Source organism: Acomys russatus, unplaced genomic scaffold, assembly GCF_903995435.1.
Source record: "Acomys russatus unplaced genomic scaffold, mAcoRus1.1, whole genome shotgun sequence".
Classification (NCBI taxonomy): Eukaryota; Metazoa; Chordata; class Mammalia; order Rodentia; family Muridae; genus Acomys; species Acomys russatus.
The window spans coordinates 148,100-161,606 of NW_026131939.1; positions in this window are offsets into that span (position 1 = coordinate 148,100).

A 13,507-nucleotide genomic window follows, 5' to 3' on the forward strand; every position below is an offset into this window, starting at 1 on the left:
TCTACCACAACATCCCCAACTGCCTACTAGTTGGGGAAAAAAACCTTGTGACTGGTGGTGCTGAATCCAACTCTGGCCATAGTTTGTATTAGCTGCCATCCTGCAAGCAACTTCAGGCCTTGGTCTTTATACACACACCTGCCTGAAGCATACCACCAAGGTACAGCTAAGACACAAGGCAAGCCAACAGAGTAGAGACGGGTTTGGGCCACATTATCATTAACTGCAATCCTGCTAGCAGAATCTGGCCTTGATCTCACCCCACCAACCTACAGCTTATTGGCCAGATTCACCTAGTTCACAAATCAGAGATTTGTGCAGAACACACCCCACATTTTCTGCTGTTTCCTGAAAAGCTTGGAGCTCTAATCTCTCTCTCTCTGTTGGGCTTTACCCAAATATACCAGATAGACAGAGCCCTGCCATCTTGAAAAGGACTGTAGGGTTACTGAGAAACTCTGGGCTTAGAAATATGTCAGCTCAATCCTCCCCTGCCTGATCCAACTAAATACAGTCAGGGAACCTAGTTGAGCTGAAGTGGGTACAGGTTCTAACACCCACTGACCAACATTCTAAGGAGGCCTCTTGGGAGCTCGAGCAAACAACCTTTGGCTTGGAGTTCTCCTTACTTGCTCTCAATCTGCCTGGCCAACCTGGGACACAGATAGCAACTTCATAGGAGGAACCCCTATGCCTGCTAACACTAGAGAGACAGCCAGATGACGAGAGGACAGTGCAAGAAGACTGGAAACAAAACCGAGAGCCTTATAACAACACAGGAAACCAGTGATCCTAGCACAGCAAGCCCTGGAAATATGAACACCATGAAATGCAAAAAGAAGACTTTAAATTTGAGGTGATGAAAATTACAGAAACTTTGAAGAGGAAAATAAATAACCATGTCCCCTGGAGGGGGAGACCTGGTGGCACTCAGAGGAAGGACAGCAGGTAACCAAGAAGAGACTTGATACCCTATGAGAATATATAGGGGGAGGTAATCCCCCTCAGGAACAGTCATAGGGGAGGGGAATAATGGGAAATGGGGGCAGGGGAGGAATGGGAGGATACAAGGGATGGGATAAACATTGAGATGTAACAAGAATAAATTAATAAAAAAAAACTCAAAGAAACACAAAAAAATATACTCAATCAGATGAAGGGATTGAATATATCCTGTAAAGAACTACAGGGAAATACAGCCAAAGATATCAAAGAGATAAAGGAGATGAATAAGTCCTATAAAGATTTACAGGAAAATATATCCAAAGAGATGAAGGAATTGATCAAATCCTATAAAGATTTACAGGAAAATATATCCAAAGAGATGAAGGAATTGATAAATCCTATAAGGAATTACAGGAAAATCCAACCAAAGGGGAGAAAGAAATGAATAAGACAAGTTAAGACCAAAAGCGGGAATTAGAAGCATCAAAGAAAGCACAAGCTGAGGCAATCTTAGAGTTGGAAAACATAGGGAAGAGAACAGGAATTATGGACACAAGCCACACCAACCAAACACAAGAAATGGAAGAGAGAATCTCAAGTGTGGAAAATATGACCGAAATTATCGATACATCAGTCAAAGAAAATGTTAAAAGATAAAAAGTTCCTGATACAAAACACCCAAGAAATCTGGGACACTATAAAAAGGCCAAATCTAAGAATAATAATAAGTAGGAGAATACTCCAAGCTCCAAGGCCCAGAAAACATTTTCAACAAAATCATAGAAGAAAACTTTCCCAACCTAAAGAAAGAAATGTCCATTAGCATATGAGAAGACTACAGAACTCCAAATAGATTAGAAACAAAAAGTAAATTCTCCCATCACATAATAATCAAAACATTAAATATACAGAACAAAGAAAATATTAAAAGCTGCAAGAGAAAAAGATTAAGTCACATATAAAGGCAAACCCATCAGAATTACACATGACTTCTCAAGAGAGACTATGAAAGCTAGAAGGGCCTGGATGGAAGTCATGCAAATATTAAGAGAACACAGATGCCAACCCAGACTACTATACCCAGTAAAACTTTCAATCACCATAGATGGTGGAAAGAAGATATTGCATGACAAAACCAAGTTTAATTAGTACCTAGCCACAAATACAGCCCTACAGAAGGTACTAGAAGGAAAACTCCAACCCAAAAAATGGTAACTACATACAGGAAAACATAGGAAATAAATAACTTCACACCCACAAGTCAAAAACACAGAAACACACACTCTACCACCATCAACATCAAAACAAAAGGAACTAAAAAGCATTGGTCATTAATATCTCTTAACAGCAATGGCCTCAATTCCCCAGTAAAAAGACACAGGCTGACAGAATGGATGCGGAAACAGAATCCATCATTCTGCTGCATACAGGAAACACACCTCAACAATCAAGATAAACATTACTTCTGAGTAAAGGCTTAGAAAGCTGTATTCCAAGCAAATGGACTTAAGAAACAGGCTGAAGTAGCCATTCTAATATCTGACAAAATAGACATTCAATCAAAACTAATCAAAAGAGATGAGGAAGTTCACTACATCCTCATCAAAGAGAAAATACACCAAGATTATTTCTCAATTCTGAATATCTATGCCCCAAATGCAGGAGCACTAATATTTGTAAAAGAAACATTACTAAAACTTAAACCACATATTGAAATCCACACATTAATAGTAGGAGACTTCAACATCCCACTCTCCCCAATAGACAGACCATCAAGACAAAAACTAAATGGAGAACCAAGGAAACTAATAGACATCATGAAACAAAATGGCCCTAACTGATATCTACAGAACATTTCACCCAAACACAAAAGATTACACCTTCTTTTCAGCACCCCACAGAACCTTTTCCAAAATTGACCACATACTTGGCCACAAAGCAAATCTCAACAGATACAAGAAAATCAAAATAATCCCTTGCATCTTATCAGACCACTATGGATTAAAGATGGAACTCAACAGCCAAATAAAGCAAAACAAAACAAAAAACAAACAAAACAAAAAACCTGAAATCCTATAAACTCATAGAAACTGAACAACTCCCTACTCAATGATATCTGTGCAAAGGGCAAAATAAAAAGATAAATTGAAAACTTCAATGAAACAGAAAGCACAACATACCCAAACCTATGGGGCACAATGAAAGCAGTGCTAAGAGGAAATAGGAAAGTTGATAGCACTAAGTGCCTTTATAAAGAAACTGGAGAGATCACATATGAGCAACTTAAAAGCATAACTGAAAGTTCTAGAAGAAAAGGAAACAGACACACCCAAGAGGAGTAGACAGCTGGAAATATCAAACTCAGGGCTGAAATCAATAAATTGAAAACAAAGAAAACAATTCAAAGAATCAATGAAACCAAGAGCTGATTTTTTTTGAGAAAATCAACAAGATTGACAAACCTTTACCCAAACTAACTAAAAGCCAGAGGGAGAGTATTCAAATCAACAAAATCAGAAATGAAAAGGGAGACATAATGACAGACACTGAGGAAATCCAAAGAATCATCAAGTCTTACTTCAAAAGCCTATATGCCACAAAATTAAAAAACCTAAATGAAATGGACAATTTTCTTGTAAGCTACCAACTACCAAAATTGAATCAATATCAGGTAAATAAATTGAATAGTCCTATCACACCTGAGGAAATAGAGGCAGTCATCAAAAGTCTCCCAATTAAAAAAATGCCCAGGACCAGATGGATTCACCCCAGAATTCTATCATACCTTCAGAGAAGAACTAACACTAATTCTCTTCAAACTATTCCATAAAATAGAAACAGAAGGAACATTAACAAACTCATCCTATGAGGCTGCAGTCACTGTGATACCTAAACCACAGAAAGACTCAACAAAGAAAGAGAACTTCAGACCAATTTCTCTTATGAACATTGATGCAAAAATACTCAATAAAATACTTGCAAACTGAATTCAAGAACACATCAAAACTACCGTTCACCATGACTAAGTAGGCTTCATCCAAGGCATGCAGGAGTGGTTCAATAAACAGAAATTCATAAATGTAATTAATCATATCAACAAACAGAAAGAAAAAAAACCACATGATCATCTCCTTAGATGCTGAAAAAGCATTTGACAAAATCCAACACCTATTCATGTTAAAATTAAAAAGAGAGCAAGGATACAAGGCACATACCTAAACATCATAAAGGCAATAAATAATAAGCATATAGCCAACATCAAACTAAATGGAGAGAAATTTAAATCAATTCCACTGAAATCAGGGACACACTCTCCATATCTCTTCAATATAGTTCTTGAAGTCCTAGCTAGAGCAATAAGACAACTAAAGGAGATCAAGGGGACACAAATCAGAAAAGAAGAAGTCAAACTATCACTATTTGCAAATGATATGATAGTTTATATAAGTGACCCCAAAAATTCTATCAAAGAATTTCTACAGCTGATAAATACCTTAAGCAAAGTGGCTGCATACAAAAACCAACTAAAAAAATCAGTAACCCACCTGTATACAAGTGACAAAGAGGCTGAAAGGAATTAGGGACAAAACACCCTTCACAATAGCCACAAATAATATAAAGTATCTTGGTGTAACTCTAACCAAGAAAGCAAAAGATTTGTATTGAAGAATATTTCAGAAGATGGAAAGATCTCTCATGCTCATGGATTGGGAGAATCAACATAGTAAAATTGGCCATCTTACCAAAAACAATCTACAGATTCATTGCAATTCCCATCAAAATACCCACATAATTCCTTACTGACCTTGAAAGATCAATTCTCAGCTTCATATAGAAAACCAGAAAACCCAGAATAGTTAAAATGATCCTGTACAATGAAAGATCTTCTGGAGGAATTTCCATCCGAGATCTCAAGGTATACTATAGAGCAACAGTAATAAAAACAGCATAGTACTGGCATAGAAATAGGATGATGGATAAATGAAATTGAATCAAAGACTCAGAAATAAACCCACATACCTATGGACACTTGATTTTTACAAAGAAGCCAAATGCATACAATGGAAAAGTGATAGCATCTTCAACAAATAGTGCTGCTCTAACTGGATGTCTACATGTAGAAAAATGAAAATAGATCCATATCTATCACCATGCACAAAACTGAAGTCCAAATGTATTAAAGACCTCAACATAAAACCAGACACACTAAATCTGTTAGAAGAAAAAGTGGGAAGATCCTTGAGCTCATTGGTACAGGAGACACCTTCCTGAACAGAACACCAATAGCTCAAGCCCTAAGATCAACCATCAATAAACAGGACCTTATGAAACTGAAAAGCTTATGTAAGGTGAAGGACACTGTCAATGGAACAAAACAACAGCCTACAGACTGGGCAAAGATCTTCACCAACCAGACATTGGACAAACATATAAAGAACTAATGAAATTAAATACCAGCAAACCAAATAATCCAATTAAACATGGGGGGTACAGAACTAAACAAAATTCTTTATAGAGCAATATCAAACGGCCAAAAACACTTAAAGAAATGCTCAGTATCCCTAGTTATCAGGGAAATGCAACTCAAAACAACTCTGAGATTCCACTTTACACCTATCCGAATGGCTAGGATAAAAAACTCAGGTGACAGCACATGCTGGTGAGCATGTGGAGAAAAGGGAACACTCTTCCATTGCTGGTGGGAATGCAAACTTGTCCATCCACTTTGAAAATAAATCTGGTCCTTTCCCAGGAAATTGGCAATAGCTCTACCTCAGGACCCAACCATGCTACTCTTGAGAGTACCCAAACAATGCTCCACCATACAACAAGTACATTTGCTCAACAATATTCATAGCAGCTATATTTGTAATAGCCAGAAACTGGGAACAGCCTAGATGTCCCTAAAGTGAGGAATGGATAAATAAACTGTGGTACATCTACACAATGGAACACTGCTATTCAGCTATTAAAAACAAGGAAACCTTGAAATTTGCAGGCAAATGAATGAAACTGGAAAAGATCATTCTGAGTGAGGTAACCCAGATGCGTAAGGACACACATGATATATACACTCACTCACAATCAGACATTAGCCACATAATAACTACAAAGCAGAGTCGGAAACATCAACCGAGAACCATGTGTGATGTGGACCGAGACCCACTGCTTGGATGTAGTAGCACAGTCTCCTTGTGAATCCCACATCTGGAGAGTAGGGACTACTTTGGGAATGCACTCTGGCAACCAAACTTAGATCACTTTCCCCTGGTAGCATGGCCCTGCCAGGCTACAGAGGAAGATGTTACAGCTAATACTGATGAGACTTGACAGGCTGAGGTCAGATATTAGGGGAAGAGGTCTCCCTTGTCTGAGTACCAAGGGAGGAGAGAGAGGGGATGAGGGAGGGAGGGGGCTCAGGAGAGAGTGGCTACAACCAGGATGTGAAGAATTTAAACTGCAGAACAAGCAGGTAACTTATATTGCTAATCCCAGCATATTAGGCTAACTCTGAGACTGGCTGAAACTCAAATGTCTAGGCATAGACAATGATTCTTGTTGACCAAAGAACCCATATGAATTATTGTTACATACCATTCTTCATATGGCATGAGTAAAGATTTACAGATGTCTGCTCATAAAAAGAGCAGAAATCCAGTCTTAATTGTTTCATGCATCATGCACACCTTTTAAACACTTAAAATTTTAGGACTGTAAAATGCTTGTGAGAAATTATATGCTTTCCAAACAAAAGAAACAAACAGTTGTAGGTAAAAGGTTATGTATCATTCAAATGGTGATTTCTATATCCCCCATATCTGGTTGCAAGCCTTGTTCTGAGAATCTCCTGTCTCAATGTTGAATAATCTCTGCTCCTCAATTGCCTATGAAATGTCATAATGCACTTTATAGACAATCTATGAGCAGGGGAGAGAATAGGACTGAACTTCTTACCAGCCAGGGAAGAGGACTTAAAATAGGAAGTAGAGGGCTGAGCCACTAAATAAGTCCAAGAGACTCAATGAGGAGGAGGAGGAGATAGATCAGAAAAGCTACAAAGTGCAAGTATCTCTGTGATGTATACTGTAAGGAAACCAGATTAGCTTACAGGATAAAAAATAATATAATAACTGCTCAATTATTATGTTGAGAAGGTTATTGTTAAACAAATATAAAAGAGTCTCAATTATTTGTGTGATAGCTGGACTAAGAAAAACAAAGAAACAGTTTTATAAAAGTAAAACTCTAACAGCTACTAACTTGCTTCTTGAAACTGCCTTTGTTTTATCTCTATATTTAATCATGTTATGTTTTTGCTGTTATTTGATTAGAAAGTTTAAAACTTGCTTTGTAGTTTTATATTGATGCTTGTTCATGCAGTAAAGAGTTGTCCAATTTCAATGACTTTGAATATTTTTTGGTTTTCCTGCTGTTTGTGATATCCAATTTTAACCCATAGTTAAAATGTGGTCAGATAGGATGAATTTATCAGTATCTTTGAGACTTGCTTTGTGTCTAAGTATTTGGTAAATTTTGGAAAAAGTCCAATGAGTGCTGAGAAGAAGTTATATTATTTATGAATATGTCAAACATTCTGTAAATATCTGCTGGGTTCTTTGGTTTCTGGCAGCAGCTAGTTCCAACATTTTTCTGTTTAGATATTTTGCAATTAGATATATGCATGTGGACTCTTTTGTTACTTATACATTTCATACAGATAAAGTTGCTTCTACAGAAGATAAAATATGCCAATTGGTTGAGCTTATAGGTAAGGAATAATTTGTGTAGAATGAAGTAAAGTTTGTATAAGTGCCCAGACTTGTGTACAGTATGTATCCCCTGGTCCTAGCTTGTAATATGGGGGTAGATATGCCTAGATAAAGAGGTTGAATGTGACATTGGAGGGATCTATATTGTGAAAGAGTGGCAGGGTGTGTCCTTGAAGTAAAGTAGAAATTGTTTGGAGCATATACATATATGCTCATGCCGAGCAGGAACCATGGATATAGTACACAACATAGATATGGTGGGTTTGGGAGGAATTTTGCAGGGAAGATCACGCAGATTCACTGTCTAGACACTAGAAATAAATTATGTATGACATGGGCCTGGGTGGAGATTTGGACACAGCAGATGAGGAACCTGTGTGTCAGTGCCAGTGCCAGTGCCAGTGGGTCATGGCTGAATCTTATAGGTAGATTGAGAACACTACATGTGCCATATTGGCTAATTATGTCAAGTTGGGGAAGTTTAGGCAGACTCATCAGGATTGACCTTAGAGAAAAAAGAATGTTCCAGAACTGGCTGGATAGGTAGCTTGGATATGATGTCTGAATTTTCTTCAGAAAGTGTATTTCTTTATTAAATTGTATTTCATATTTTGAATTGTTTTCCTTACTTCATTCAGCTGTTCATGGTTTTTGGTTTTCATTCTGGCAATGGTTCACTTCCTCTTTGAGTTGTTTGAACCTACTTATCTTACTATTTTGAAATCATTCTGTTATATGGATTCTAAGTTGCTTTATTCAGAAACCATTACTATAGGAATATTATGTTTTTTAGACTACATATTGTATTGGTTATCCATTTTAGTTATAATGTTGACCTAAGTATCCTGGGTCAGGTCTTACTCTATCTACTCTTTCTGTGTATTGGTGTCTTGTTCCTTTAGGCTGTTTTGTTTTTGTTAGATAGATGTTATGCTAGTTAAAGTTCAGTGATGGAGAAACTCATAGTTGATGGCAGACTTTGATATCAAAACTTGCTCCAGCTGTGGTAGCACTAGGTGAAGCTTCTAAACTCAGGAGAAGAGATTCTGCAAAGTTAAGAGAATCTCACAGCCAAGACTCACGAGGCTAAGGGAGAAACATGACACTTGTCCTCAGGCAGGGATGATTGGGTGGAATAATTGAAGGTGGCAGTCTCTATCTGAAGAGGAGTGATAACCAGGACAGACCCTTTATCTTCAAGTCAAGAACCTGTGTCTAGATAAGTTATAGGCCTCTGGGAAAAACATAATATTATTCTAGTAAATTAACATATCATTAAAATTACTTATATTGAGTTATTAGTATACCTATAATTCAGTGCATTTCTTGCTCAATCCTCATCAGAGAACTTTTTTCCACTAGATTACAATTAAGGCCCTGCAGATAATAAGAGATATCATAGTGTTCATCACTAAATGGATGGATATATCACACTGTTCTCCTCAAGGCCCTGGTATCTTCAACTGAACTTATGTCCTCTTCAGCAGCAGCAAATATTGCTAAAACCCAAAGCATTTCCCCAACAGCAAAATTGTTGTTACTTTTAAAGCATTTTGTTGCTGCTGTTGTTCTTATTGTTGTTGTTGTTTGTAGAAAAGTTGTTGATTTGTAGCTCTGGCTTGCCTGGAGTGCTCTAAGTAGACCAGAATCCCACTTGTCTTTATTTTATGAGAGCTGGGATTAAAGGCATGCACCAATAAGACCAGACCAACATTTTTTTAGCATAAACATTTTAATATGAGCATAACCATAAACTTTTTTAATATATACCTTTATTTTATTACACATGTGTAAAACAAACTACATACAGCAGAGAACCGTGTGACAATCATGAGAATACTGAGTACTATATATGTTACATTCATAGTGACCTGGCCATCTGCATTCATCTCCTTTGAAGTAAGTGTTTTTCATTTCTTGTTGTGTCTAGATCTCCGAATGAGATTCAATATCTATCTTATCTCAACTCTAATAGCTTAACTTCTTTATCTTGATCTAAAACGATCTTGTCCTTTAACCAGCTAAACTTGGTTATAGAACTATATTATCTTGTCTTCAATGCCCCTCAGAGACTTGAGAAGGAATAAAACTTAAATCCCTGAGTGAACCAGCAGTGTGGGTTAGCAGTTTCCAAAATGTACAAATTGACCTAAGACAGTTTACCTCCTGACCAGTTCCCCAATACACTGTATGATGTTGGAGCCCCATCTTCAGCTTTCTGGCCTACTATTTCTACCAGACTTGTTTGCAGGGCAGGAACTATTGAGGACTTGCTTACCCTGACTTGACAGAGTATGGCTGTTGACTCTGCCTGCATCTAAATTGCCCATTTTTAGGCAGATTCTGCTAGTGGTGGAACGAGGACATTTTGCCCAGTTGTTATTTTGCCACCTTTGAAGCCATGTCCATAAGGAGGCTCTTTGATACTCATCATCTTCTTTGAGGTCAGCTGGTTTTGTCAGGAGTTAATTTGTCTTGACCATAAACTTTTTATAGAGAAGTTCAAGGAGTTTCTATATTTTCCAGCTTCCCCAAATTTTAAAAGTCTATTAATAATTTTATAATTTCATGAATTTTAACTATATTATTTCCTTCATCCAACTCCTCCCTTCTTCCTTTGTTAAAAAACTTACACATTGATTTCAGTTTATGTTGACAAATTACACTTATGTGAGGCCTCTTGTGGAGTGTGGTCAATGTATTGTGCTAAGTACAATGTCAGTCTATTGAGGTGAGGAAATCTGATTTTGTCTCTTCCATAAGATACAAATTGCCATTAGCTGTTTGATTAGTGTTGTGACTTTGTGGCACCTCCCAGAATCTGTGGTCAGATTTTGGCCTGACTTGAGGTTGCTCATATGTCATGGATTCTTCCAACATGTGATGAGTTCATGTGTACTCTCCTGTGTCCGGAAAACACTGTTCTATTGAAGTCATCCACCCACCTTGCCTTCTAAGAAAATCCCTGAGTCTTAAGTGAAGTGAAGTGAAATTAGGTAGCCATTAGCCGGGCGTGGTGGCGCACGCCTTTAATCCCAGCACTCAGGAGGCAGAGGCAGGCGGATCGCTGTGAGTTCGAGGCCAGCCTGGTCTACAAAGTGAGTCCAGGATGGCCAAGGCTACACAGAGAAACCCTGTCTCGAAAAAAAAAAAAAGAAAAAAAAGAAAAAGAAAAAGAAATTAGGTAGCCATGCACGTAGGGATGAACACTATAATGTCGCTTATTATCTACAATTATCTACACAATATGTAATCTACTGCAAAAAGAAGATACTCCAATGAGGAATTAAGCAGAAGCTAAAACAGAGCCTAAGTACAGAATGATGCTTTCATAGTTAAGTAAACAAAAGGACTCCCAGATATGAGTTGATATATGATAATATTTTCAGCTATGAGCATATAAGGTAATTAATTTAATAAAAGGCAACGTACAATCAGTGGCACTCTATTGTCAGGCACTCCTTCAACACTTGGAGTGGGGATGATCATGAATGAACACTTGTGTGTTTGTGAGCTTGATCTACATTAAAGAAGATTCCACATTAAGATATTAAAGGAGGGAAAAGCCACCAAATGGCTGTCTGAGAATATGTTTTCCAGTAGGATTTCTTTCTTTTTCTTTTATGACACTTTTACATTTTGTATAATGGGTGTGTGCGTACATACAATCCAACTTCTTTCATTTTAACACACAGGCCTGAAACTTCACGCATTTCCACTTAATATTAACGCCAGGCATATCAAGCCACAAACTTGAAAGAACTCAGACATGAAGTAAAGGAAGACTGCATTCACTCAGCTTGGACTAAATTCCTCCTATAGAGACAAATTGCCACCCTAAATGTGCTCCAGGTTTGGTGAGATATCTGTTTCCCCCCCCTGCCTGGTCAGATTATTTACAATGGCAAGCTCTTGTCCAGGATGAATACCTCCAGCAAGTCAAGTGAATTCAGGACTGAGATTACATCCCATAAAGATTTGATAAAGTTTTTCACCAAGGAGTTTTTCTATGGAAGTGCATGAAGAAACATCGCCATTGGTTGACTATGACGAGTTGTGTCTTTGTGCACTGCACACCTGGGATATAATCACCCAGTCCTCTGCATCAAAAGCCTTCACCTCCTCCCTACTCTTTCTCTTCTAAAACTCTGAGGAGGACCTCTCTGATTTTAGCTTTAGAACCCACTTAGCTGAGAGAAAATTTTCTGACACTTTAGACAAAGTCTTACTTCTTCAAAGCATCTTGGAGGCTATGACTTCTGAGTTCAGGCTAGCCTGCCAAGTTATAAAAATGAGCACTATTACAGGTGATTTCTGGCTACAAGACACAGGAACATCATATAAGGATGCTTCCATAGCTCAGGCTTTAGCATCACCAAAAGGAATAGAATGTGGTAGAATGGGACATTGGGAAACAAATGCCCCAAAAGGACCCCAATGCCCCAAAGACAATCTGTTCCAGGTGTTGCAATGGTTTCCATTACAATAAAGATTGTATCTCCTGTTATTATCAAGATGGTTAAAACTAGGGTTTCAAACCTAAATGAGAGCATCCCTCAGTCCTGAAAGTAAGAGGGAAAACTGCTTCCATAGAGTATTTATGGGATTTCAGCATCTCAGAAATCTCCAATCTAGGGGTAGCCAAAATATAGATAACAACCCATTTAAATTCCATATTGATACTGAGGCAAACAAGAGAATTTTGAGATATGAGATTCCACAAGATTCCCTCATGCATTTATCACTAAGGAGGCCTACAGATGGGAAGACGCTGATTGATTTATCCATCTAAGACACTCTATAATAAATGACTTCTTCAATAATCTTCTAGAATGAGACATTCTATAAGCCCTAGAGGTGGTGCAAGCCACCCAATCAGAAAGGAATTGCATCAAAATAGATGATCATACATATAATAAAGAAAACCAAAACAACCACAAATTGAATGACCACTGTTAAATTTAATACTCCCTGCCTTGACTGGCTTTAAAATGAGCCATCTGGGTTGAACAGTGGACTCTATCTTGATAGAAATTTGAAGCCCTCAAACAATTAGTAAAAGAGCAGCTTCTGCTACAATATACTTGACAGTTTCACAGTCCATAGAACACCTCTATGTTCACTATAAAAATGATCTTGAGGGATGGAGACAGATGGAAGATTTAAGGTCAATTAATAAATCCATGTGTCTCTAGGGTTCTCCTAGACTGCTCCAGGACTCAGCCATCTCTGCCAATGACCCCTTTTTAGCAATAGCCAACTTTTTTATTCCTTGGCATCCTGAAGACTGAACAATTTGTGATTTATGAACCCTGTGTAAGAATTTTAATACAGCAATATGCCTATCCTGGCTGGAATACAGACACTACCTTAATCACAGGACACAGAGGCAATCATATTTGGCTTCAGGGTCAGTGTGGCATAGAAAAAGTTTCAGGTACAGAAAAACTTAGATACAGGAATAGTGGCACATGTCTTTAATCCCCACTCTTAGAAGACAGAGGCATGCAGATCTTTGTGTTCTAGTCAGTGCTATTCAAGCGGTTTGGATGAGTGAGCCAGTGAGTTGGGATGCAGTGTGGTGGTGTTGAATTCATGGCACTTCAGTTTTTGGAATTTAGAGGCAGTTTTTACTTAAATAATTTTAGAGAGAGGTTTGAAGAAAGAACATGCTAGACACAGGTAAAGACAGAAAAAGACAGTGAATGAGAAGGAGCCAGAAAGTTATAACAGATTGCTAGAGTTAGTATGAAGTCAAGCAGAGAAATTCAATAAGAAGCTGAGAGAAGACA